The sequence below is a fragment of the Ranitomeya imitator genome, chromosome 10 (genome assembly GCF_032444005.1).
Source record: "Ranitomeya imitator isolate aRanImi1 chromosome 10, aRanImi1.pri, whole genome shotgun sequence".
Classification (NCBI taxonomy): domain Eukaryota; kingdom Metazoa; phylum Chordata; class Amphibia; order Anura; family Dendrobatidae; genus Ranitomeya; species Ranitomeya imitator.
In genome coordinates, this window is record NC_091291.1 from 91979316 (window position 1) to 92002002 (window position 22687).

The 22687-nt window shown below is 43.9% G+C and overlaps 2 non-coding genes across 2 annotated transcripts; both read right to left on the minus strand.

The window, feature by feature from the left end:
• Window positions 1-12948: 12948 nt before the first annotated feature.
• TRNAL-CAG (transfer RNA leucine (anticodon CAG)) lies at window positions 12949-13031 on the minus strand. Its single transcript has one exon. It is a non-coding gene; the product is annotated as a tRNA-Leu (tRNA).
• A 1038-nt stretch (window positions 13032-14069) lies between these two features.
• Window positions 14070-14152, minus strand: TRNAL-CAG (transfer RNA leucine (anticodon CAG)). Its single transcript has one exon. It is a non-coding gene; the product is annotated as a tRNA-Leu (tRNA).
• Between the last annotated feature and the right edge of the window lie 8535 nt (window positions 14153-22687).

A 22687-nucleotide genomic window follows, 5' to 3' on the forward strand; every position in this document is an offset into this window, starting at 1 on the left:
GTTTATCCTTCACTCTACGCTGAGCATTTACTTTAGCTTTACCATGGCTAGTTGTCAGAAATGTGGAGGAATTATTTATTTATTCTTGATAACCAGCCATGATACAGTTGACAGCTGAGGGTTGCAGCCTGCAGCTGTCAGTGTTGCCATGCTGGTTATCAAAAATAGAAAGATGCAAAGTTATTTTTTTTAATTCATTTATTTATAGTGCAGGCACCAGGTGATGAATACTCCCATTAGTTGTGCCTGCTCTCACCGTTATTAGTGGCAGCAAGTCTAGGCTTATGGGAGCAGTAATCTTACCGCTGGTGTTTCTGCATAACATCGTGTTTTGGACACCGAAACATGACATGTTCAGGATTACATCTGGATTAGCTGCGGATTGAACGCTGTGTACAGCTGCAGCGTTCAACCCGCAGCGTCCAGATGTTACAGCATAGTGGAGGGGATTTTATGAAATCCCATCTCCCCTATGTGTGCGAACACGCATCCGCTGTCCCTGCATTTATGGACATGCGGCTCGTCTTTTTAGAACGCAGCATGTCTGTTTACCTTGCTGCGATGCTCCGTCGCCACAACATAAATCACAGGGCCCTATGTATGGGGTGCGGAGATTCCGGATATATGCAATGAACGCATCCGGCACCGAACAGAAGGGGGCAGCGCTTTTGGCGGAGCGGGTATTCGGCCCCGTCCAAAGCACTGTGATTACGGACTGTGGACATGCACCCTAACACAGACTTTCTGGAAAATAGTAGGCATTCGTTATGGACCCCAAACTTTACTGTTCGGGTTCGCCTATCACTAGCATGTACCACACGGACTTCCTTGTTGCCGTTAAGCAGATGTGTTTCCCACTATTCATTGCTGCAGGTAGTCATGCTCCTGTTTCTTGACATGCACATGGTTTCCATTTTTGGGGACTTACCTGTCACGTGTCCTTTCACATTGGGGTTTCCCTGGAGAGTTTCCTACATAGGTTTGTAAACTATACATATGTAGTTTGCTGTCTGAAAGGGATTGTCCACCTTTGGAGACATTATCCATTAGGCCACTGGGGCTCAGTGGCAGCTAATATCCCACATTACCTGGACTGTGTGTTTGCTCCAGGGACCGAGCTCCACAGGAGACTGGTGGGAAAGGTCGGTCAGGTTCCCTTTAGATTACATTACTGCCAAATACATTATACTTATGACATGTTAGGTGCTTAGCGCAAAAAATATCCAATTCCTGTGTGTTCCTTATCTATGAAAAGGTGATCTATCTTGGAGGTGGTTTAATAACTTGAAGCTCAGGTAGGAGAGGAATCTAAAGATTCAGGGATTTTGACATGCGAAGCAAAATATTTTAATACGTTTTTCTAATTTTCATTTGCACTAAGGTTTTATTTTTTATATAACTTCACAATCAAGAGACCAAAAAAGACACTAAATAATCACAAGGTATAAAATGTTGATATTCATTTACAAGTCTTTAAAATATTTGTGGTGCTTATCTCCAGGCTCAACTGGTCCAGCGGGGAACAAGGGAGTCACCCTGTGGGCATAATGATACTGACTATGTCCTACGTCATCCTTGCCTACCACGGCAGCTAGTGTGTGTACAACTGACTTACTGCACTTTGCAAGTGAGAAAAAAATTAGACTGGAGCGTCATGTCCGACCACTGCTCAAAAAATTCCTAATGTGGCTGCCGAGCGCTGCACTTGGCTTTTCTGGCCGCCCCATAGATGGTGAATGGAGCGGACCCCCATCAATCAATAAGAGGTGAATAGTTGATGACTTTTTTTCACTTTAGAACCCCATTATTGTAACCCATAATTCTACATCCTAGTTATGGTGTGGACACAGTACATGTGCAGGAGCCTCCGGTATTATACAGTCGATGCTCCACTATAACGGGGATAACGTCTAAGGCCGGAGTCACACTAGACCGTAATACGGAGGAGTGCTATGCCATAAAACATCGCATAGCACTCGGACCAATGTTAATCTATGGGGCAGCTCCTATCATCCGTTGTTTTCTCAGCCATCTTCTACGTGCGAGTGAAATCGCAGCATGCTGCGTTTGTCACCATATTACGCCCAAAATCCGCCAATGAAAGTCTATGGGTGCGAGAAAAATACGGATTACACACGGACCATGCGTGTGACTTGCGAGAAATAAGCAGCGGTGTTAGCGAGAAAAGCCGGCAATTCAGTGCGGTGTACAGTAAAATCACACTGACAGGTTAGAATAGAATAAATGTGTCTACATAGTATAGGTATATATATGTCAGTGAGACACACATATATGTATACATCTTTATATTTCATAGAGAGTTAGATAGCAGAATAGCCGATAATTTAATTGTCGTGTTCTGTAAAATCATTACAGAACTCGACAGGATATGAGACATGGTTTGCATACAGTAAACCATTGCATATCCTTTATATTTTTATATATCCCTCACTAATAATGTTAGTAGTGTGTGTGTAAAATTTTGGAGCTGTAGGTGTTAAATTAAAGGATTAATTCACCGAAAAAACTGGCGTGGGCTCCCGAGTAATTTTCTCCGACAGAGAGGGAAAGCCAGTGACTGAGGGCAGATATTAATAGCCTAAAGAGGGTCCATGGTTATTGGCCCCCCCGGCTAAAAACATCTGCCCCCAGCCACCCCAGAAAAGGCACATCTGTAGGTCCATCAAGTTCAACCTTTGTTATTTGCATATAGCTGTAGTGTGGCTCCAAGAGTCATCTCCAGCTGTGAACCATCCAGATTCACCTCAGTCTGACCATACTGATCTGTACTGGCCAATGTGACAACTGCAATATTTCATTGCAAATTGATTTTTTTTTTAACTGATATGTCTTTATTCTTTTAATACCACATAGGGATTGGTTTATGGTGTTTATGAAGTGAAACGCTGTATATCTATATTCCCGTACATTAGCGACAGGTGTTAGCGCACACATAAATGCACTCTAAAATAAGGAATGGGATCAGACAGGTCATGATTGTCCACACAAGGTATGGGGTCGGATCTCAGTATAGAAAGGGTTAGACTTTGTGATATTCTCATTACGGTGTACTATATAAACTGCAGAGATAGGGGTAAAGGTGTCACACAAATAAATGCTTATTTAACCCCTTAGCGACCGCCGATACGTCTTTTAACGGCGGCCGCTAAGGGTACTTAACCCCTTCACCCCAAAGCCTGTTTTCACCTAAGTGACAGGGCCAATTTTTACAATTCTGACCACTGTCACTTTATGAGGTCATAACTCTGAAATGCTTCAACGGATCCTGGTGATTCTGACATTGTTTTCTCGTGACATATTGTACTTCATGATAGTGGTAAAACTTCTTCGATATGACTTGCATTTATTTGTGAAAAAAACAAAAATTTGTCGGAAATTATGAAAATTTAGCAGTTTTCAAACTCTTAGTTTATATGCCCTTAAATTAGAGAGTTATATCACATAATATAGTTAATAAACAACATTTCCCACATGTCTGCTTTACATCAGCACAATTTTGGAAACATAATTTTTTTTTCATTCATTTTTGCAACAAAATTTGCAAAACCATTTTTTTACGCACCACCTCACACTTGAAGTGACTTTGAGGGGTCTATATGACAGAAAATGCCCAAAAGTGACACCATTCTAAAAACTGCATCCCTCAAGGTACTCAAAACCACATTCAAAAAGTTTATTAACCCTTCAGGTGCTTCACAGGAATTTTTTGAATGTTTAAAAAAATTGAACATTTAACTTTTTTTTCACACAATTTTTACTTCAGGTCCTATTTGTTTCATTTTACCAAGGGTAACAGGAGAAATTGGACCACAAAATTCGTTGTACAATTTGTCCTGAGTACGCCGATACCCCATATGTGGGGGTAAACCACTGTTTGGGCACATGGCAGAGCTCGGAAGGGAAGGAGCGCCATTTGACTTTTCAATGCAAGATTTGCTGGAATTGAGATCGGAGCCCATGTCACGATTGGAGAGCCCCTGATGTACCTAAACAGTGGAAACCCCCACAAGTGACACCATTTTGGAAAGTAGACCCCCTAAGGAACTAATCTAGATGTGTGGTGAGCACTTTGAACCTCCAAGTGCTTCACAGAAGTTTATAATGTAGAGCCGTAATAAAAAATTTATATTAATTTTCACAAAAAATGATCTTTTTGCCCCAAATTTTTTATTTTCTCAAGGGTAAAAGGATAAATTGGACCCCAAAAGTTGTTGTGCAATTTGTCCTGAGTACGTCGATACTTCATATATGGGGATAAACCACTGTTTGAGCGCATGGCAGAGCTCGGAAGGGAAGGAGTGCCATTTGACTTTTCAATGCAAAATTGGCTGGAATTGAGATCGGACGCCATGTCGCATTTGGAGAGCCCCTGACGTGCCTTAACAGTGGAAACCCCCCACAAGTGACCCCATTTTGGAAAGAAGACCCCCTAAGGAACTTATCTAGATGTGTGGTGAACACTTTTAACCCCCAATTGTTTCACTAAAGTTTAGAATGTAGCATTGTGAAAATTAAAAAATCATTTCTTCTTTCCACAAAATGATGTTTTAGCCCGCACTTTTTTTTTTCCCAAGGGTAACAGGAGAAATTGGACCACAAATGTTATTGTCCAATTTGTCCTGAGTACGCTGATACCCCACATGTGGGGGGGAACCACCGTTTGAGTGCATGGCAGAACTCGGAAGGGAAGGAGCACCGTTTGAAATGCAGACTTAGATGGAATGGACTGCAGGTGTCATGTTGCATTTGCAGAGCCCCTGATGTACCTAAACAGTAGAAACCCACCACAAGTGACCCCATATTGGAAACTAGACCCCCCAAGGAACTTATCTAGATGTGTTGTGAGAGCTTTGAACCAACAAGTGTTTCACTACAGTTTATAACGCAGAGCCGTGAAAATAAAAAATATTTTTTTTTCCACGAAAATGATATTTTATCCCCTATGTTTTTATTTTCCCAAGGGTAACAGGACAAATTGGACCCCAAAAGTTGTTGTCCAACTTGTCCTGAGAACGCTGATACCCCATATGTTGGGGGGAACCACTGTTTGGGTGCACGGCAGAGCTCGGAAGGGAAGGAGCGCCATTTGAAATGCAGACTTAGATGGATTGGTCTGCAGGCATCATGTTGCATTTGCAGAGCCCCTGATGTACCTAAACAGTAGAAACCCCCCACAATTGACCCCATATTGGAAACTAGACCCCCCAAGGAACTTATCTAGATGTGTTGTGAGAGCTTTGAACCAACAAGTGTTTCACTACAGTTTATAACGCAGAGCCGTGAAAATAAAAAAATATTTTTTTTTCCACGAAAATGATATTTTATCCCCTATGTTTTTATTTTCCCAAGGGTAACAGGACAAATTGGACCCCAAAAGTTGTTGTCCAACTTGTCCTGAGAACGCTGATACCCCATATGTTGGGAGGAACCACTGTTTGGGTGCACGGCAGAGCTCGGAAGGGAAGGAGCGCCATTTGAAATGCAGACTTAGATGGATTGGTCTGCAGGCGTCATGTTGCATTTGCAGAGCCCCTGATGTACCTAAACAGTAGAAACCCCCCACAAGTGACCCCATATTGGAAACTAGACCCCCCAAGGAACTTATCTAGATGTGTTGTGAGAGCTTTGAACCAACAAGTGTTTCACTAGTTTATAACGCAGAGCCGTGAAAATAAAAAATATTTTTTTTCCACGAAAATGATATTTTATCCCCTATGTTTTTATTTTCCCAAGGGTAACAGGACAAATTGGACCCCAAAAGTTGTTGTCCAACTTGTCCTGAGAACGCTGATACCCCATATGTTGGGGGGAACCACTGTTTGGGCACACAGGAGAACTCGGAAGGGAAGGAGCCCTGTTTTACTTTTTCAAAGCAGAATTGGCTGGAATTGAGATCGGACGCCATGTCGCGTTTGGAGAGCCCCTGATGTGCCTAAACAGTGGAAACCCCCAATTATAACTGAAACCCTAACCCTAACCCTAACCCTAGCCCTAACCCTAACCCTAACCCTAGCCCTAACCCTAGCCCTAACCCTAGCCCTAACCCTAGCCCTAACCCTAGCCCTAATGGGAAAATGGAAATAAATACATTTTTTTACATTTTATTATTTTTCCCTAACTAAGGGGGTGATGAAGGGGGGTTTGATTTACTTTTATAGCGTGTTTTTTAGCGGATTTTTAGGGTTGGCAGCCGTCACACACTAAAAGACGCTTTTTATTGCAAAAAATAGTTTTTGCATCACCACATTTTGAGAGCTATAATTTATCCATATTTTGGCCCACAGAGTCATATGAGGTCTTGTTTTTTGCGGGACGAGTTGACGTTTTTATTGGTAACATTTTCGGGCAGATGACATTTTTTGATCGCTTTTTATTCCGATTTTTGGGAGGCGGAATGAACAAAAACCAGCTATTCATGAATTTCTTTTAGGGGGGGCGTTTATACCGTTCCACGTGTGGTAAAATGGATAAAGCAGTTTTATTCTTCGGGTCAGTACGATTACAGCGATACCTCATTTATGTAATTTTTTTATGTTTTGGCGCTTTTACACAATAAAAACTATTTTATATAAAAAAATAATTGTTTTTGCATCGCATTATTCTGAGAGCTATAACTTTTTTATTTTTCTGCTGATGATGCTGTATGGTGGCTTTTTTTTTGCGGGACAAGATGACGTTTTCAGCGGTTCCATGGTTATTTATATCCGTCGTTTTGATCGCGTGTTATTCCACTTTTTGTTCGCCTGTATGATAATAAAGCGTTGTTTTTTGCCTTGTTTTTTTTTTTTTTTTTGTGGTGTTCACTGAAGGGGTTAACTAGTGGGATAGTTTTATAGAGCGGGTCGTTACGGACGCGGCGATACCAAATATGTGTACATTTATTGTTTTTTTTTTTTTTACATAAATAAATGGATTTATTGGGAAATGTTTTTTTTTTTTTATTTGGGGATTTTTTTTATTTTTTTTTACACATTCTATTTTTTTTTTTTTTACTTTCTAACATTGTCCCAGGGTGGGACATCTCTGTATTAGATCAGATCGTTGATCTGACACTGTGCATAGCACACTGTCAGATCAACGATCTGACAGGCAGTTCAGGTGGCTTTCTGGCGCCTGCTCTCAGCAGGCGCCGGCTAGCCAGGTCACTTCATGACCCGGAAGGAGTCCGGCGGCCATCTTGGATTCGGGGACTCCTTCCGGGTCACCGGAGCAACGCGATCTCATTGCGTTGCTCCGGTGGGAGAGCGCAGGGAGCCCCCGTCCCTGCGCGATCCCCCTCTATGCCGCTGTCACTACTGACAGCGGCATCAGAGGGGTTAAATGCCCACGATCGGCGATAGCGCCGATCGTGGGCATTGCTGCGGGGTGTCAGCTGTCATATACAGCTGACACCCGCACCCGATCACCGCGGCGCTCAGCGCGAGACCGCGGTGATCGGTGCGCCGTACTAGTACTGCTGCTGACACTAATGCAGTGCCGGCAGCGCAGTACTAGTACGGCGCATGTCACGAAGGGGTTAAACCACAGCGCCGTTAATTAACGGCGCTGTGGAAAAAGTGAATAGCGCCCCCCAGAGTCAGATTTTCTCCGGGGTCTCGGCTGCCGGGGGTAGCCGAGACCCCAGAGAACATGATTCAGGGTTTTTTTTACCGACCCTGCTTTTGCGATCACCGGTAATTAACCGTTTACCGGCGATCGCAAAAAAAAACAAAACACGATTTCTTTTTAATCAGAGGACAGAGAAAAGGGGTCCCCGATCGCCCCCCGCTACTCACCTGTCTCCCCCGGTGCTCCTCGTGGCTCCCAATGGGCGCCGCCATCTTCAAAATGGCGGGCGCATGCGCAGTGCACCCGCCGGCCGACCCCGGGAGAATCTTTGGGGTCTCGGCTACCGGGGGTAGCCGAGACCCCAAAGAGCATGATCGGGGTCGGTTTTACCGATCCCTGTTTTGCGATCGCCGGTAATTAACTGTTTACCGGCGACCGCAAAAAAAAAAAGCAAAGTGTAATTCTCTGTCCTCTGATGTGATCGCACATCAGAGGACAGATAAATAGGGGGATTCGGGGACCCTATTATACTTACCGGTGTCCCTGGATCCTCCTGCTGCTCCTCCTGGCCGCCGGCATCTTCTGGGCAAAAGAAAATGGCGGGCGCATGCGCAGTGCGCCCGCCATCTGTCTCCATCTGCCGGCCGGCAGGAGAAGAGCAGTTGGGGCTAAAATTAGGGTTAGGGCTAGGGTTTGGGTTAGGGTTAGGGCTAGGGTTAGGGCTAGGGTTAGGGTTAGGGCTAGGGCTAGGGTTAGGGTTAGGGCTAGGGTTAGGGTTAGGGCTAATTTTAGGGTTAGGGTTGGGGCTAAATTTAGGGTTAGGGTTGGTGCTAAATTTAGGGTTATGCTTCTTTCACACCTACGTCGGTACAGGGCCGTCGCAATGCATCGGCCCGACATACCGACGCACGTTGTGAAAATTGTGCACAACGTGGGCAGCGGATGTAGTTTTTCAACGCATCCGCTGCCCAATCTATGTCCTGGGGAGGAGGGGGCGGAGTTACGGCCACGCATGCGCGGTCAGAAATGGCAGATGTGACGTACAAAAAAACGTTACATTGAACTTTTTTTTGTGCTGACGGTCCGCCAAAACACTGATACAGTGCACGACGGACGCAACGTGTGGCCATCCATCACGATCCGTCGGCATTACAAGTCTATAGGCAAAAAACGCATCCTGCGGGCACATTTGCAGGATCCGTTTCTTGTCCAAAACGACGGATTGTGACAGATGCCAAACGACGCAAGTGTGAAAGTAGCCTTAGGGCTAGGGTTAGGGTCGGGGCTAAGGTTAGGGTTAGAGTTGGGATTAGGGTTAGGGTTTGGATTAGGGTTGGTATTAGGGTTAGGGTTGGCATTAAGGTTACACTTGGGATTAGGGTTAGGTTTGGGATTAGGGTTAAGGTTAGGGTTGTGATTGAGGGTGTCTTGGTGTCATGCCGTTGCTGCCGCCGCCTCTCCCCACTGCAGCTCGCCGGGTGCACGCGCGCGTCGCATTCAGCTCTGCGCGTGCGCACATCTGATTCCTCTGTTGGCGCTCTTTCCTGTCCTCTTCGTCATCCTGGAGGACTGTAACCCGGAAGTAGCTCCCATGCTGCTATGTAAACTGCTTCCTGCTGCTTCTCTGTGCCTGATGTTCATTTGTGTTTACAAGTGCTTCTGGCCACCTGTGGTTTCTGTGCATTCCTAGCTCTCTGACTTTGGGTCTCCTCCGCCCTCTGCAGTGCCTGCCTGTTTCCTGTGTTCCTGCCTTGTTCCTTCAGTTCCTTTTCCTCTGCGGTACCTGCCCGGCTCCTACATCTTTTCCTTGCTCCCGTCAGCCTCGGTGTCTCCATATTGTCCTGCCAGCCTCCGTGCCTCCGTAGCGTTCCCATCTTCTCCCTTGTCTCAGTAGTTCCTTTCTGTTCCCTCTTTCCCTTTGTGCCTGCTGTGTTCCCATCTAATCTCAGTCGACCCTCCAGCTTCCGTGGCGATAGTCCCTCATGGGCCTGCCCATAACTCTCCCTGTATAGGGGGCGGTCCACCTGGTCAGCTCGTCCGAAAGGGGTTCGTCATCACGGTCCAGTGGGTCCACTCTCCGTTTTTCACTGTTTGAATCTACATGCTCTAATAGGACTGCACTCGGGTGACATCCGAGTGCAGCCAGATTCTTACAGCGTCACACTTGGGATTAGGGTTAGGTTTGAGGTTAGGGTTGAGATTAGGATTAGGGGTGTGTTGGATTTAGGGTTTTGATTAGGGTTATGGTTAGGGTTGACATTAGGGTTGTTTTGGGGTAAGGGTTAGGGTTAGTGATTAGGATTATGGATCACGTTGGGATTAGGGTTAGGGGTGTGTTGGGGTTAGGGTTGGAGCTAGAATTGGGGGGTTTCCACTGTTTAGGTACATCAGGGGGTCTCCAAACACGACAGCCAATTTTGCGCTCAAAAAGTCAAATGGTGCTCCCTCCCTTCTGAGCTCTGCCGTGCGCCCAAACAGTGGGTTACCCCCACATATGGGGCATCAGCGTACTCGGGAAAAATTGGACAACAACTTCTGGGGTCCAATTTCTCCTGTTACCCTTGTGAAAATAAAAACTTGGGGGCTACAAAATCTTTTTTGTGGAAAAAAAAATATTTTTTATTTTTATGACTCTGCATTGTAAACTTCTGTGAAGCACTTGGGCATTCAAAGTTCTCACCACACATCTAGATAAGTTCCTTGGGGGGGTCTAGTTTCCAAAATGGGGTCACTTGTGGGGGGTTACTACTGTTTAGGTACATCAGGGGCTCTGCAAACGTAACATAACGCCCACAGGCCATTCTATCTAAGTCTGCATTCCAAAACGGTGCTCCTTCCCTTCCGAGCTCTGCCGTGCGCCCAAATAGTGGTTTACCCCCACATATGGCACATCAGTATACTCGGAATAAATTGAATAACAACTTTAGTGGTCCAATTTCTCCTGTTTCCCTTGTGAAAATAAAAACTTGGGGGCTACAATATCTTTTTTGTGGAAAAAAAATATTTTTTATTTTCACGACTCTGCATTCTAAACTTCTGTGAAGCACTTGGGCATTCAAAGTTCTCAACACACATCTAGATAAGTTCCTTGGGGGGTCTAGTTTCAAAAATGGGGTCACTTGTGGGGGGTTACTACTGTTTAGGTACATCAGGGGCTCTGCAAACGCAACATAACGCCCGCAGACCAATCTATCAAAGTCTGCATTCCAAAACGGCGCTCCTTCCTTCCGAGCTCTGCCGTGCGCCCAAACAGTGGTTTACCCCCACATATGGGGTACCAGCATACTCAGGATAAATTGGACAACAACTTTTGGGGTCCAATTTCTCTTGTTACCCTTGTGAAAATAAAAACTTGGGGGCTACAATATCTTTTTTGTGGAAAAAAAATATTTTTTATTTTCACGACTCTGCATTCTAAACTTCTGTGAAGCACTTGGGCATTCAAAGTTCTCACCACACATCTAGATAAGTTCCATGGGGGGTCTAGTTTCCAAAATGGGGTCACTTGTGGGGGATTTCTACTGTTTAGGTACATCAGGGGCTCTCCAAACGCGACATGGCGTCCGATCTCAATTCCAGACAATTCTACATTGAAAAAGTATAACGCCACTCCTTCTATTCCAAGCTCTGCGGTGCGCCCAAACAGTGGTTTACCCCCACATATTGGGTATCGACGTACTCAGGAGAAATTGCACAACAACTTTTGTGGTCTAATTTCTCCTGTGACCCTTGTGAAAATAAAAATTTGGGGGCAAAAAGATCATTTTTGTAGAAAAAATGTGATTTTTTTTTTCACGGCTCTACGTTATAAACGTCTGTGAAGCACATGGGGGTTCAAAGTGCTCACCACACATCTAGATAAGTTCCTTAAGGGGTCTAGTTTCCAAAATGGTGTCACTTGTGGGGGGTTTCCACTGTTTAGGCACACCAGGGGCTCTGCAAACGCAACATGGCTTCCGATCTCAATTCCAGACAATTCTACATTGAAAAAGTAAAACGGCACTCCTTCCCTTCCAAGCTCTGCGGTGCGCCCAAACAGTGGTTTACCCTCACATATGGGGTATCGACGTATTCAGGAGAAATCGCACAACAACTTTTGTGGTCTAATTTGTCCTGTTACCCTTGTGAAAATAAGAATTTGTTGGCGAAAAGATCATTTTTGTGTAAACAAAAGCGATTTTTTATTTTCATGGCTCTACGTTATAAACTTCCGTGAAGCACTTGGGGGTTCAAAGTGCTCACCACACATCTAGATAAGTTCCTTAAGGGGTCTAGTTTCCAAAATAGTGTCACTTGTGGGGAGTTTCCACTGTTTAGGTACATCAGGGGCTCTCCAAACGTGACATGGCGTCCAATCTCAATTCCAGCCAATTCTGCATTGAAAAAGTCAAACGGCGCTCCTTCACTTCCAAGTTCTGCGGTGCGCCCAAAAAGTGGTTTACCCCCACATATGGGGTATTGGCGTATTCAGGAGAAATTGCATAACAAAATTTATGGTTACATTTCTGTTTTTACACTTGTGAAAATAAAAAAAATGGTTCTGAATTAAGATGTTTGCAAAAAAAAGTTAAATGTTCATTTTTTCCTTCCACATTGTTTCAGTTCCTGTGAAGCACGTAAAGGGTTAATAAACTTCTTGAATGTGGTTTTGAGAACCTTGAGGGGTGTAGTTTTTAGAATGGTGTCACACTTCATTATTTTCTATCGTATAGACCCCTCAAAGTGACTTCAAATGTGATGTGGTCCCTAAAAAAAAATTGTGTTGTAAAAATGAGAAATTGCTGGTCAACTTTTATCCCTTATAACTCCCTAACAAAAAAAAATTTTGGTTCCAAAATTGTGCTGATGTAAAGTAGACATGTGGGAAATGTTATTTATTAATTATTTTTCGTGACATATCTCTCTGATTTAAGGATATAAAAATACAAATTTTGAAAATTGCAAAATTTTAAAAATTTTCGCCATATTTCCGTTTTTTTTCATAAATAATTGCAAGTAATATCGAAGAAATGTTACCACTAACATGAAGTACAATATGTCACGAAAAAACAGTCTCAGAATCAGCGGGATCCGTTGAACGGTTCCAGAGTTATAACCTCATAAAGTGACAGTGGTCAGAATTGCAAAAATTGGCTCGGTCATTAAGTACCAAATTGGCTCTGTCACTAAGGGGTTAATATTCAATTCCTTTCTATTCCCTGTAAAAAACAATTGTAGGCTGAAATTAGTTAAAGGAGAGTTAGACAGAAGAGCTGAAGGTTCCTGGTATTGCTGCTTACAAATATAAATTCTATAGATCTCAGTGTTATTATGTAATGTAATACGTACTAATCAATAAAAGGAGAAAAGCTGAAGAATCTCACGGCATAAAAGAGCCATTGTCAGAAGTGGGATTCGAACCCACGCCTCCAGAGGAGACTGCGACCTGAACGCAGCGCCTTAGACCGCTCGGCCATCCTGACTTCTGCTGACGAGCTTGAATTAACTCTTTCTAAACCAGACAGCAGAAAGATGAGCATTGCTCTTGATTAATATAAATATATCATAATTTAATTTATTTTTGATCTTTAACCTTTTTGAGCTTAATGATGACTCCCAATTTTTCCAGTCACTTTGTGCGTTAATAACTCTGGAATGTTTCAACATATCCCAATCATTTTGTAAGTGTCTATTTGTGACATATTGTCCTTTATGTTAGCTGTAAATTTAGGTCAATAAGTTTCTAGCATTTTTTTTTCTGAAAATATCTAAAGTTTTGTGAAAATTTTGCGAAATTAGCAATGTTAACACTTTCACTGCTCTTATCCTTAAACCAGACAGTCACATCACACAAAATAGTTAATAAATAACTTTTCCATCTTTCTATTTTATTTTCTGTCTTTTTCTGCATCATTTTTGAAAACCTCCTTTTATATTTTTTTAGATGTTAGAAGGGTTAAGCTTTTGCATCAAATTTTCATTCTTTTTCAGGAACATTTACAAATAATCCTATTTTATAAAGACCCATTCAGTTTTGAAGTGACTTTGAGGGGCGTACACTTTGGAAAATCCCCAAAAGTGATACCCATTGAGTTATTCTACTTTTAGGGCATGTGCACACGTCAGGATTTTATGCAGAAATTTCCTGAACAAAACCGTAGATTTTCTGCATAAAATCCGCACACGTTTTCCTCGCATTTTGCTCGCAGTTATTTCGCATTTTTTGCGTTTTATTAGGAGCTTCCCAATGCATTAAATAGCGGGAAATCCGCAATAAATCCACAAAATTAATGAACATTCTGCGTATTTTTCCGCAAAGCGTTTTTATCGCGGAAAAATGCGCAGCATGTGCACAAAAATTGCGTAATGCATTCAAAATGATGGGATGCTTAATGTATGCTTTTTTATGCGGAAAAGAAACGCAAAAAAATTCAGAACGTGTGCACATACCCTTAGTGTTTGGTTAGAGATTACCGCCAATGGAGCCGACCCCCAACCAATCAGTAACAAGAAAAGATTGATGTCAGAAGTGGGATTCGAACCCACGCCTCCAGGGGAGACTGCGACCTGAACGCAGCGCCTTAGACCGCTCGGCCATCCTGACTTCTACACATTTCTGCACATTAACTCTCTCTAAACCAGTCAACACAAAGATGTTCATCAATTGCTATGAAAGTAAATATATTTAATTTATTTTATTTTTGATTTTTAACCCCTAATAGACTAAGCTAATTTTGAGCTTAGTGACCAAACCATCTTTGTGGAGACAATTTTTTCCTCTAGCAAAATGGCGCCAGCGCCGCCTGCGAAGTAGCATCTACCACTGATTCAATAGATGCTACTGTTCAGGCGCCGTCGGCACCATTTTGAGAGAAATTATTTTTCTGAATAAGTTTATAACACCAAATAAAATAAATAAGTGGACATTATACATGCGATCATGCTGCAGCGCAAGTGCCGCCAGCACTATGTTGATGAAGATATATTTTCCCCCCACAATAATATATGACTAAATCCTAAATGAATACATGCATATTATCCATTGTATCATCCTACGGCATCGGCGCCTGCGTGATGAATGTTAATTTTTTTTCTTCCACACAATATTCTATGCAGTAGGTAAAATAAGGGGCAGGTCACTGAAGGATCACTGACCTGTCATAAACCCATACATATGCCAATATAAGCAGAGTACCACATAAAGCCCCGCCCACACACCTCCCACAGCCCCGCCCACAGCCACGCCACAGCCCCTCCCATAGCCCCACCCCGGAGAACAAGCATATCATTAACTGAAGTTTGCAAATAAAAATTAAAGAACAACCACAAGATGGATTTCATTACCCAAGGTATCATTGTAATCAGTATAACGGCACTGACCTGACAGTGTCTGTAGGTTACTGTGCACAATCTTGCTGACAGGTTCTCTTTAAACCAACTTGTTGCACCTCACTAAAAAGTTAATAAATAACATTTCCCATATGTGCACTTTATGTCAGCATAATTTCTCAAACCTCCTTTTATTTTGGTAGGATTTAAGAAATGTCAAAATTTAGCAGCAAGATTTAAGTCCTATTTTTTACAGATCTATTAAGTTTTGAAGTTACTGTGAGGGGCCTATAGGAAAACCCCCAGTAGTGATACCATGTAGTGATCAGAGAGTATACTTGTTACTCGAGTTTCTCCGAGCATGCTCGGGTGGTCTCCGAGTATTTCGCCGTGCTCAGAGATTTTGTTTATGTCCTTGCAACTGCATGATTTGTGGCTGCTAGACAACCGGAATACATGTGGGGATTCCCTAACAAACAGGCAATCCCACATGTATTCAGGTTGTCTAGCAGTCGCAAATCATGCAGCTGCGGCAGCATAAACTAAATCTCCGAGCATGCCCAAAATACTTGGAGATCACCTGAGCATGCTCGGAGAAACTCGAGTAGCGAGCGCACTCGCTCATCACTAATACCATATGAAAACCTGCAAAATGGCTTAGTAAATGTGCTAACCCTTCATTTTGGGTTTATCAGTTTTGGGTTTTGTATCCAGTACCAGAACTATACCCGAACTCTTTTTCTTCTTACGGGTCACCTCTGTATCACCAGAAACTCTATTTGATTATTTTCTTTTTAAACTGTTAATGTGTAATTATTAATGTAAAAAACCAGACACATGGATGGAATACAGATCAGAATGTTTGAGTTTTCTGGATGAAAATAAGATAAATTTTCATAAGCTCATCTGAACCTGGCCTTACACTAAATATTCTGATGAATTACTTTGTCAGGCTATTATGGTGATGTACAGTGGGTACGGAATGTATTCATATCCCTTTAAATTTTTCACTCTTTGTTTCATTGCAGCCATTTGGTAAATTCAAAAAAGTTGTAAAAATTTCTACATTTCAGTTGTTTTAAGTCAAGATGGGGTACAGAGTGTGCATTAATGAGAAAAAAAATGAACTTTTTTGAATTTACCAAATGGCTGAAATGAAACAAAGAGTGAAAAGTTTAAAGGGGTCTGAATACTTTCCATACCAACTGTAGTTACCTTATAAGGGTTTTGAGTTTTCTTGTAGTTTTTGTGCAAGAAAATATATTTTACACTAAACAGAATTCATTGTTATACTATTTGATCTAATGCTTGATGCACATATATTTTAGCTGCATATTATTTCTCCCAAAGACAATCTGAGCAGAAAAACCAATAACCAAAGTTGGCATTTTGGCAGAATTCCTGACGGTCCTTGGGGTGAATCTTAAGGCTGAGTGCACGCTGTTGTTAATTCTGTGGCAGAGCTCCCTCCTGTGGTCACAAGTGGTACTTCGGCTGATTCTCTCTGTGAGCTTCCGTTGGTGGAGGAAAGTGGTACTGCGGCTTCTGAGTTTCCTTCCTCAGGTGATGTGGTGAAGTCGTTAGGTGCTGCTCTATTTAACTCCACCTAGTGCTTTGATCCTGGCCTCCAGTCAATGTTCTAGTATTGGACCTGTTTCCTCCTGGATCGTTCCTGTGGCCTGCTGCTCTGCATAGCTAAGTTCCGCTTTGCTATTTTGTTTGCTGTTTTTTTCTGTCCAGCTTGTCTATTTGTTTTATCCTGCTTGCTGGAAGCTCTGGGACGCAGAGGGTGTACCTCCGTGCCGTTAGTTCGGTACGGAGGGTCTTTTTGCCCCCTTTGCGTGGTTTTTGTAGGGTTTTGTGTTGACCGCAAAGTTACCTTTCCTATCCTCGCTCTGTTCAGAAAGTCGGGCCTCACTTTGCTAAATCTATTTCATCTCTACGTTTGTCTTTTCATCTTAACTCACAGTCATTATATGTGGGGGCTGCCTTTTCCTTTGGGGTATTTCTCTGAGGCAAGGTAGGCTCATTTTCTATCTTCAGGCTAGCTAGTTTCTCAGGCTGTGCCGAGTTGCATAGGGAGCGTTAGGTGCAATCCACGGCTGCCTCTAGTGTGGTTGGAGAGGAATAGGGATTGCGGTCAGCAGAGTTCCCACGTCTCAGAGCTCGTTCAATGTTTTTTGATTATTGTCAGGTCACTGTATGTGCTCTGACCTCTATGTCCATTGTGGTACTGAATTACCTTATCATAACAGTACTGGAGGCCCAAAGTACTAATGATTCTCAATAGAGGGAAAAAAGAAGTTCTGAGACCATTTTTCTTTCTCTGCACTGTGTTTTGCCTTTTTTTTCCCCTAGACATTTGGGTGGTTCAGAACACAGGTGTAGCGATGGACATTAAAGGTCTGTCTTCATGTGTGGATCAGCTCACGGCAAGAGTACAAAATATTCAAGACTTTGTGGTTCAGAATTCTATGTTAGAACCGAGAATTCCTATTCCTGATTTGTTTTTTGGAGATAGAACTAAATTTCTGAGTTTCAAAAATAATTGTAAACTATTTCTGGCTTTGAAACCTCGCTCCTCTGGTGACCCAGTTCAACAAGTTAGGATCATTATTTCTTTTTTACGTGGCGACCCTCAGGACTGGGCATTTTCTCTTGCGTCAGGAGATCCTGCATTAAGTAATATCGATGCGTTTTTCCTGGCTCTCGGATTGCTGTATGATGAACCTAGTTCAGTGGATCAGGCAGAGAAAAATTTGCTGGCTCTGTGTCAGGGTCAGGATGAGATAGAGGTATATTGTCAGAAATTTAGAAAGTGGTCCGTACTCACTCAATGGAATGAAGGTGCGCTCGCAGCTATTTTCAGAAAGGGTCTCTCTGAAGCCCTTAAGGATGTCATGGTGGGATTTCCTATGCCTGCTGGTCTGAATGAGTCTATGTCTTTGGCCATTCAGATCGGTCGACGCTTGCGTGAGCGTAAATCTGTGCACCATTTGGCGGTATTACCTGAGCTTAAACCTGAGCCTATGCAGTGCGATAGGACTTTGAACAGAGTTTAACGGCAAGAACACAGACGTCTGAATGGGCTGTGTTTCTACTGTGGTGATTCCACTCATGCTATCTCTGATTGTCCTAAGCGCACTAAGCGGTTCGCTAGGTCTGCCACCATTGGTACGGTACAGTCAAAATTTCTTCTGTCCGTTACCTTGATCTGCTCTTTGTCATCGTATTCTGTCATGGCATTTGTGGATTCAGGCGCTGCCCTGAATTTGATGGACTTGGAGTATGCTAGGCGTTGTGGGTTTTTCTTGGAGCCCTTGCAGTGTCCTATTCCATTGAGAGGAATTGATGCTACGCCTTTGGCCAAGAATAAGCCTCAGTACTGGACCCAGCTGACCATGTGCATGGCTCCTGCACATCAGGAGGTTATTCGCTTTCTGGTGTTGCATAATCTGCATGATGTGGTCGTGTTGGGGTTGCCATGGCTACAAGTCCATAATCCAGTATTAGATTGGAAATCCATGTCTGTGTCCAGCTGGGGTTGTCAGGGGGTACATGGTGATGTCCCATTTCTGACTATTTCATCATCCACCCCTTCTGAGGTTCCAGAGTTCTTGTCTGATTACCGGGATGTATTTGATGAGTCCAAGTCCGATACCCTACCTCCGCATAGGGATTGTGATTGTGCTATCGATTTGATTCCTGGTAGTAAATTCCCAAAAGGTCGACTGTTTAATTTATCTGTGCCTGAGCACGCCGCTATGCGGAGTTATGTGAAGGAGTCCTTGGAGAAGGGGCATATTCGCCCGTCATCATCGCCATTAGGAGCAGGGTTCTTTTTTGTAGCCAAGAAGGATGGTTCGCTGAGACCTTGTATAGATTACCGCCTTCTAAATAAGATCACGGTTAAATTTCAGTACCCCTTGCCGTTGTTATCTGATTTGTTTGCTCGGATTAAGGGGGCTAGTTGGTTCACCAAGATAGATCTTCGTGGTGCGTATAATCTTGTGCGTATTAAGCGAGGCGATGAATGGAAAACTGCATTTAATACGCCCGAGGGCCATTTTGAGTATCTAGTAATGCCATTCGGACTTGCCAATGCTCCATCAGTGTTTCAGTCCTTTATGCATGACATCTTCCAAGAGTACCTGGATAAATTCCTGATTGTGTACTTGGATGACATTTTGATCTTCTCGGATGATTGGGAGTCTCATGTGAAGCAGGTCAGAACGGTGTTTCAGGTCCTGCGTGCTAATTCTTTGTTTGTGAAGGGATCAAAGTGTCTCTTTGGTGTTCAGAAGGTTTCATTTTTGGGGTTCATCTTTTCCCCTTCTACTATCGAGATGGACCCTGTTAAGGTCCAAGCCATCCATGATTGGACTCAGCCGACATCTCTGAAAAGTCTGCAAAAGTTCCTGGGCTTTGCTAATTTTTATCGTCACTTCATCTGCAATTTTTCTAGTATTGCTAAACCATTGACCGATTTGACCAAGAAGGGTGCTGATGTGGTCAATTGGTCTTCTGCTGCTGTGGAAGCTTTTCAAGAGTTGAAGCGTCGTTTTTCTTCTGCCCCGGTGTTGTGTCAACCAGATGTTTCGCTTCCATTCCAAGTCGAGGTTGATGCTTCTGAGATTGGAGCAGGGGTTGTTTTGTCGCAGAGAAGATCTGATTGCTCGGTGATGAAACCATGCGCCTTCTTTTCCAGGAAGTTTTCGCCTGCTGAGCGAAATTATGATGTGGGCAATCGAGAGTTGCTGGCCATGAAGTGGGCATTCGAGGAGTGGCGTCATTGGCTTGAAGGAGCTAAGCATCGCGTGGTGGTCTTGACTGATCATAAGAACTTGACTTATCTCGAGTCTGCCAAGCGGTTGAATCCTAGACAGGCTCATTGGTCGCTGTTTTTTGCCCGTTTTGACTTTGTGATTTCGTACCTTCCGGGTTCTAAAAATGTGAAGGCTGATGCTCTGTCTAGGAGTTTTGTGCCCGACTCTCCGGGTTTATCTGAGCCGGCGGGTATCCTCAAAGAGGTAGTAATTGTGTCTGCCATCTCCCCTGATTTGCGGCAGGTGCTGCAAAAATTTCAGGCTAATAAACCTGATCGTTGCCCAGCGGAGAAACTGTTTGTCCCTGATAGGTGGACGAATAAAGTTATCTCTGAGGTTCATTGTTCGGTGTTGGCTGGTCATCCTGGAATCTTTGGTACCAGAGAGTTAGTGGCTAGATCCTTTTGGTGGCCATCTCTGTCGCGGGATGTGCGTTCTTTTGTGCAGTCCTGTGGGATTTGTGCTCGGGCTAAGCCCTGCTGTTCTTGTGCCAGTGGGTTGCTTTTGCCCTTGCCGGTCCCGAAGAGGCCTTGGACACATATCTCTATGGATTTTATTTCAGATCTTCCCGTCTCTCAAAAGATGTCAGTCATTTGGGTGGTCTGTGATCGCTTCTCTAAGATAGTCTATTTGGTACCCTTGTCTAAATTACCTTCCTCCTCTGATTTGGTGCCATTGTTCTTCCAGCATGTGGTTCGTTTACATGGCATTCCAGAGAATATCGTTTCTGACAGAGGTTCCCAGTTTGTTTCAAGGTTTTGGCGAGCCTTTTGTGGTAGGATGGGCATTGACTTGTCTTTTTCCTCGGCTTTCCATCCTCAGACTAATGGCCAGACCGAACGAACCAATCAGACCTTGAAAACATATCTGAGATGCTTTGTTTCTGCTGATCAGGATGACTGGGTGTCCTTTTTGCCTTTGGCTGAGTTCGCCCTTAATAATCGGGCCAGCTCGGCTACCTTGGTTTCGCCGTTTTTCTGCAACTCTGGGTTCCATCCTCGTTTCTCTTCAGGGCAGGTTGAGTCTTCGGACTGTCCTGGTGTGGATACTGTGGTGGACAGGTTGCAGCAGATTTGGACTCATGTAGTGGACAATTTGACCTTGTCCCAGGAGAAGGCTCAACGTTTCGCTAATCGCAGACGCTGTGTGGGTCCCCGACTTCGTGTTGGGGATTTGGTTTGGTTATCTTCTCGTCATATTCCTATGAAGGTTTCCTCTCCTAAGTTTAAACCTCGTTTCATTGGTCCGTATAGGATTCCTGAGGTTCTTAATCCTGTGTCTTTTCGTCTGACCCTTCCAGATTCTTTTTCCATACATAACGGATTCCATAGGTCATTGTTGCGGAGATACGTGGCACCTATGGTTCCATCTGTTGATCCTCCTGCCCCGGTTTTGGTGGAGGGGGAGTTGGAGTATATTGTGGAGAAGATTTTGGATTCTCGTGTTTCAAGACGGAAACTCCAGTATCTGGTTAAGTGGAAGGGTTATGCTCAGCAAGATAATTCCTGGGTCTTTGCCTCTGATGTCCATGCTCCCGATCTTGTTCGTGCCTTTCATATGGCTCATCCTGGTCGTCCTGGGGGCTCTGGTGAGGGTTCGGTAACCCCTCCTCAAGGGGGGGTACTGTTGTGAATTCTGTGGCAGAGCTCCCTCCTGTGGTCACAAGTGGTACTTCGGCTGATTCTCTCTGTGAGCTTCCGTTGGTGGAGGAAAGTGGTACTGCGACTTCTGAGTTTCCTTCCTCAGGTGATGTGGTGAAGTCGTTAGGTGCTGCTCTATTTAACTCCACCTAGTGCTTTGATCCTGGCCTCCAGTCAATGTTCTAGTATTGGACCTGTTTCCTCCTGGATCGTTCCTGTGGCCTGCTGCTCTGCATAGCTAAGTTCCGCTTTGCTATTTTGTTTGCTGTTTTTTTCTGTCCAGCTTGTCTATTTGTTTTTTCCTGCTTGCTGGAAGCTCTGGGACGCAGAGGGTGTACCTCCGTGCCGTTAGTTCAGTACGGAGGGTCTTTTTGCCCCCTTTGCGTGGTTTTTGTAGGGTTTTGTGTTGACCGCAAAGTTACCTTTCCTGTCTTCGCTCTGTTCAGAAAGTCGGGCCTCACTTTGCTAAATCTATTTCATCTCTACGTTTGTCTTTTCATCTTAACTCACAGTCATTATATGTGGGGGCTGCCTTTTCCTTTGGGGTATTTCTCTGAGGCAAGGTAGGCTCATCTTCTATCTTCAGGCTAGCTAGTTTCTCAGGCTGTGCCGAGTTGCATAGGGAGCGTTAGGTGCAATCCACGGCTGCCTCTAGTGTGGTTGGAGAGGATTAGGGATTGCGGTCAGCAGAGTTCCCACATCTCAGAGCTCGTTCAATGTTTTTGGATTATTGTCAGGTCACTGTATGTGCTCTGACCTCTATGTCCATTGTGGTACTGAATTACCTTATCATAACAGCACGCATTTGCAAGCGTAATTAGCTTGCAGAATGATAGCGTTTTCCAAGCGATCTGTAGCATCGCTTGGAAAACTGATTGACAGGTGGGTCAAACTTGTCAAACATAGTGTAAGTAAAGTTAGGGTTGGGGTTAGGGTTGGGGTTAGTGTTAGGGTCGGGGCTAAAGTTAGTGTTAGGGTTGGGGCTAAAGTTAGGGTTAGGGTTGGGGCTAAAGTTAGGGTTAGTGATGGGGCTAAAGTTAGGGTTAGGGTTGGGGCTAAAGTTAGGGTTGAGGCTATAGTTAGGGTTGGGGGTTAGTGTTGGGGTTAGGGTTAGGTTTGGGGCTAAAGTTAGGCTGGGGCTAAAGTTAGGGTTAGGGTTGGGCTAAAGTTAAGGCTAGGGTTGGGGCTAAAGTTAAGGTTTGGAGTACATTTGGGATTAGGGTTGGGATTAGGGTTAGGGGTGTGGTTAGGGTTAGGGTTGGGATTAGGGTTAAGGGTGTGTTTGGGTTAGGGTTTCAGTTAGAATTGGGGGGTTTCCACTGTTTAGGCAAATCAGTGGCTCTC